We start from the raw sequence: 6,263 nt of genomic DNA on the forward strand, positions 1-6,263 counted from the left end.
GGGTAAGCGGGGACTGCGACAGGGTGATCCTCTCTCCCCTTACTTATTTGTGATTGCCATGAACTGCTTATCTCTCGCTCTGAATCAGGCCGCCCGGAGAGGAGACTTTAAGTATCACTCAAAATGTGAAAGGACAGGCCTCACCCATCTATGCTTTGCTGATGATCTACTTATATTTTGTGATGGATCTGTGGAGTCTGTCAACTCTATCCTAGTGGTGTTGAGACTTTGAAGCCAGATCGGGACTTGGGATGAGTGTTGATAAAACATCTATCTACTATGCAGGGCTGAAGCCTCTTGAAATGGAAGAAATCTCTACGTCGACTGGTCTAACTGCTGGCTCACTACCGGTCAGATACCTGGGGGTGCCCTTGTGTACGAAAAAGCTATCGATGCTCAACTGCGCTCCATTGATCCAATCAATTAAATCCAAATTCCTCACTTGGACTGAGAACGCTGTCATTTGCTGGAAGGTTACAATTGATTTCAACTGTCATATCTGGAATTATCAACTTCTGGTCCTCTGCCTATATTCTTTCCAAAGCGTGCTTAGCGGAGATTGATGCTCTTTGCTCAAAATTCCTGTGGAAAGGGAAACTAGAAGGAAGTGCGGGTGCGAAAGTGGCGTGGGAGAAAGTCTCTGTTCCAAAACAGGAAGGTGGGTTGGGTTTGAGGAATTGGGTCACTTGGAATGCTGCCTGTGCAATAAAGCTCATCTGGCTTCTTTTCTTCTAAAAGGACTCGATCTGGGCGACTTGGTATCTTGCTGAGGTCCTTGATGGAAACATCAACAACTTCTGGGTCATAAATAAGAAGCAAAAGAACTCTTGGTTGGCTAACTACCTACTGTTACAGCGTGAAACTGTCTTCGATTGGATTAAGATGGCGGTGGGGAATGGCGAAACTTTCTATTTCTGGTCTAGTAACTGGTCACCTTTTGGGAGCATAACCAAATACCTTAGAGGACAAAGCACTCGTAACACTGGAATCCCGATAACGGTTACCTTGGCTGAACTATGGGAGCAAGGCGCTTGGCATCTACCCCCTGCGAGATCAGAAGGACACGTAAACATCCAGTCATATCTCTCTACCATAGAGCTGACTAACGAGGCAGACACCTATCACTGGATACCGCAGGGAAAGCTCTCAAAAGCCTACTCAACAAGAGATATATATAACCTGTTGCGAGTGCTCCATCAGCAAGTTCCTTGGTCCAAAGAAGTCTGGTTTTCGAATGGCATTCCAAGACACAAATTCCTTTCCTGGCTATTTGTTCTAAACAGATGTCCCACTAAAGATAGAATGGTAGAGTGGGGAGCTGATACTGATCCTGTTTGCATACTATGTAACTCGAGTCTTGAATCAAGGGATCATTTGTTCTTCAACTGCTCATACTCTTGGGAGGTTTGGAACTCAGTGGCAGCGAGATCAGGGTTCACTACACCGAGGGAGTGGGATGAAATCTTGACAGAGTTAGAAAAATTCAAAACCCCACATCACAACAGACTCCTAGCCCTCTTGGGCTGGCAAGCTGCGATCTATTGTTTGTGGGCAGAGCGCAGCGGGCGCCTCCACCGCAGTAGATTTCGAATCCCCCCTGATGTCATCAAGGAGATACACACTATCATCAAGCTCAGAATTGCTGCCATCCGGATAGGCAACCCGCAGCTTGCGTCGGTCCTTTTCCAAGCTTGGCACTCTTGACCGTTCACTGCTCGTGTAGCTTCATAACTATCCCACCTGCTAATCATCACATTTCTTCTCTTCTCCTTAGTTATTCACTTGGACAAATGCAATTTTTAATGGAGTATATATTTTGGGGCTGCTTTCAGTTTCGGGTTCGGTTCTTTGTAAGGCATTTGCCACTAAGTTACGCTTTGTAAAACATTTTCTTCTCATGCATTTTAATATAAAATATTTTAGCAAAAAAAAAAAAAAAACTCCTTCACACATTCAAGCTTACTAGCATACAAATCACTTTCTATGCTACACCCAATAAATCTACAACCCACACATAATACAAATGTTAAAACCATACAACCAACCCTGAAGATATATACACATAATACATGTTCTACTTTCACTGATACAAACACATAGAAAAACCACACATTATATAACGAACAACATCACGCATCCCGGGCGTAGCGCGGACAAACCACTAGTATATATATATACCAACGTAAATGCAACAACATTTGGTTTAGTTGGTTTTTTATTTATATTATTATTTTTTTTTATTCTATCTTATGTTTCTATTGGCTTTTTCTAAAAGTTTAAGATATATGAAGCAAATATAATTGTTACAATAAATCACAATTATTATATTCTCTATATTTGAACATCCATTTATATATATATATATATAATTTATATTTTAACAATTATAAAAAATGTATGGACATAAGAAATGTGGATGAACAATTGTGGACATGTAAAAAAAATACATGAACAAAAAAAGATATGGACATGGATGGATAAAAAAACAGAGAAAATCTCTTATATACAAATCACAATAGAAAATTACACTAAAAACACATTGTGGATATATATGTTGTGGATAACTACGCACGAACACCGACACATTTTCAAAATCCTACATGTTGATGGTGTCCACCAAACCAAATCTTACAAAGCTAAATGTTTTATATACCTACCGATCTTTGGATCTGTAAATAGCTTGTTCAGTATCAACATGTGATGGACTATGGCGGTTGCAACTTACCAGAGATATTAGTGATTCCGGTGGCGATCAGGTGATTGTTATGGTGATTACAGGTGCGTCTAAGCTCCGTTTGAGGCGTGGCCGGCGACTACGGCTTCGTCTCGTTGAGAGGAATATGGTGATGGTCTCAGAATTTTGATACAATCAACGAACTGAAAGATCGAGTCAAAATTATATTCAAAAGGTGAAGTTTCTCATGGCGAGCTCTGTTTGAAACGTGGTCAGAAGCTAGGGCTTCGTTTCGTCGAGAGGAACATGGTGGTGGTCTCGGATTTTTTATACGATCAATAAACTGAGAGATCAAGTCAAATGAAATGAGTTTGGGAAAAATAAAATTGAGACAGGAGAGAGACTGAACATTTGGATTTATGGAGGTAGTGATTTTTTTTTAATTGTTTTTTCTTTTAATTTTTATTTGTTTGTGTGGAAAGTAGCTTATGGTTTGTTATAGTTAGTTGAAGATATGGAAGACATTACACGTAGAAAAAGTGTGTGACATGAGAGAAATGTCTCAATGTGTAATTTGAAAGTGAAAATGTGTCATAGAGAGTAAATTTTTCAAATATATGTAAGTGGTACATGTATTCATAGAAGAATTAATAAGAGGACTATTATTTGAGTGAGCTAATATGATTACATGTTATACGACAAATTTTGTCGATCATCATTAATTTTTCCACTTAAATACATCTTTGTAACCGTAGAGGTGGGTTTCGAAAGTTTAAGAGTTAAAGTAAAGGTTACAAAAATGTATATTAATAATAAGTAGTATGTAAGGCAGTTTTTATAATAATGTGGTGATTAGTTTTTAAATAAAATTAGACACATATAAGAGAATAATAAGTGGCTCTTTAAATAAAGTGAATAAATAGTTGGAGATAACATTTATCAACAGGTATGATCCTATTTTAATAGAATAGATATTATTTTGCTTTTAGATTTATGAAATTTAAAGTATATATGAATTTAAAGATTTTTAAAATAATTTAAACGGGTTATTCGAACCCGAACCAAAATTAAAAAAATACTCAAATGGAACTGAAATATTTAACCTTGAAAACCCAAAACCTGAATAGACCTTAACCGAAACCAAATGGAAACTCAAACGCTCACCTATAATTTCTATATAAGATATTGTATAGGTTTGGACACATTTATCCTGAACCAAAGAACCAAAACCAAATGCAAACCAAAGTTATAAATAACCAAGTAAATCTTATATCTCTGGAACCAAAAAATTGAAATTGAACCGGAACCAAACCGCAGACCGTATCCAAATTTTTAAATAAATTATATACCCACAAATATTAATTATATTTAATTTCTAAGTAACTAAATATAGTAAAAATACTATTTATCAACCAAATTACTCGAATATTTTTATCCATAAATATAAAACATAGTTATTTAAATTTGGTATAATTATTTATTTATTTGTAAACATAGTTATTGATACTATGAATATAAATGCTATTAGTTGTTATTGATAATATATATAGAGAATGGTATCAGTAGGGGTGGGCACTTCAGTTATTTTCTCGGTTCGGTTCGAGTTCTGTTCGGTTTGGTTAGTTCGGTTCTAGTATTTTTCCAACTGAAGTAAACCATAGTTAGTTTGGTTCGGTTTATATTCGGTCTGGTTTGTATTCGGTTCGGTTTGTATTCGTTTCGGTTTGTTTTTTTTATCGGTTTAATTAGATTCTTCTTAGTTTAATTTTTCTAAGAGAAATTATGTTTTACAACATAAATAATGTAAACATAAACTATGTGAACTAAATTCAATATAAAACTGAAAGAAAAACCTTTAAGAAGTCACAAAAAAGTATATATAAGAATTAAACAAATGAAAGTTAACTAAAGTAAAAACAACAACTTCATTAGTAATGTATCTTATATCATTAAAATTAAAAAGCCTGCAATGAATGAAATATTTTAAATCAAATATTTTGATGATTACATATTAGGTTAGAAGAATATATGTTAATGAATAAAAAAGGAAAATGTGTGGTTTAGTATTAGAATTTAAGTGTATTGGTATTACTAATATTTTTAATATAAATAATTACGAAAACACATCGGTTTCTTGGTTCGGTTCAGTTTAAAACCGAACCGAACCATTCGGGTTGGGAAAATCTTCAAGCAAATGGTTTAAAATAGACTTTGGTTCGGTTCGAATCGGTTTCGGTTCGGTTGGTTCGGTTTGACTCGGTTCAGTTATGTTTTTTTGCCCAATCCTAAGTATCAGGCATGGGAAAATCAAAGCATCTAATAGATAAATTGCTTGTTGTCAATGATTGTAGTCCAATATCGTTTCTTTGCTTAGATTATAGTTAATGTCTACGTGAATTTTTTTCCTACTCAAAGTAATGCATCCCGAATTTATAGGAAGTAAAGGGAAGGGGGAGGTTATAAAATACCATGTCTAGTTATAGATATATATATTTTAAATACTGGCAGTTAATTATTTAAAACCATGGATTGTAAATAATTAGACCAAACATTTATCAATTGGACATATTGGACATGTTGCTGTTTTAATAGAATAGATAAAAAATCGGATGCCACTTGGTACGGCTATGACATCTATAAAGTGCACAATATAAGAAATTAAAAGAGTTTTCATGCTTTAGCAGAACAATGTTTTTGTTTTGTTGCATTTCAATATATTATTTGTGAGTTAAATGATCTGGTCTAATGTAAAATACTTAAGGATGTAATGAAATCTCGTCATCTCTGGTCCTTAACATTTTGATTAACACAAAAGAAGAAGCATATTCACGTTGTTTTCTCAATTGATCTATGTATTCATATATTTCAATGACAATTTTATGTTATGTACACGTACATTGATAAATAATAAAAGTGGTAACTGATCACATAGCAGATTTTGATTTGATACCTAGCTACAAAATAATAAATTAAAATGAAAACCAGCTTAAAGGCCAAAGTGGTCGAAGAGGCCGAGAGATTCCTGAAAGCAAAGTGTCTGTGCAAGGCTTCTCTGTCAACCTACATATATTTGATCTCCCGTCACCGCGATCTATCAAATCATGGCTATATAGGGGCTGTTTGTTTCACCATTTGTCATCTTCATCTAAATGATTCATTTGTATGACCTATTCAAATGATCCATTCAGATTTTTGTGATTGTTTGTTTGTCCATCTACATAGCTCATCTAGATGAATCATCTAAATGGATCTTATGTTTGTTTTTTTATTTTCATTCCCATTCAAATGAGTTTAGTAAAGAAATTACCAAAATATCCTTGTGTTGATTTAATCATATGTTTAATATTAATTTTAACTATATTACATTTAATTATTTAGTTTAATATATTTACATTAGAATTATTTCAAAATTAACGAGTTTTTTTTTTGCGGTTTGGGCAGGAAAACAAGTTTTTTCGGTTTTAGCGAGAAAACACATTTTTTATGTTTTGGCGGAAAACAAGATTTTTCGGTTCTGGCGGGAAAATGATATTTTCCGGTTTTGGCGGGAAAATACAAATTCTTGGTTTTGGCGAGGAAAAAAGTTTTT

This window comes from Brassica oleracea, chromosome C7, assembly GCF_000695525.1.
Source record: "Brassica oleracea var. oleracea cultivar TO1000 chromosome C7, BOL, whole genome shotgun sequence".
NCBI lineage: Eukaryota > Viridiplantae > Streptophyta > Magnoliopsida > Brassicales > Brassicaceae > Brassica > Brassica oleracea.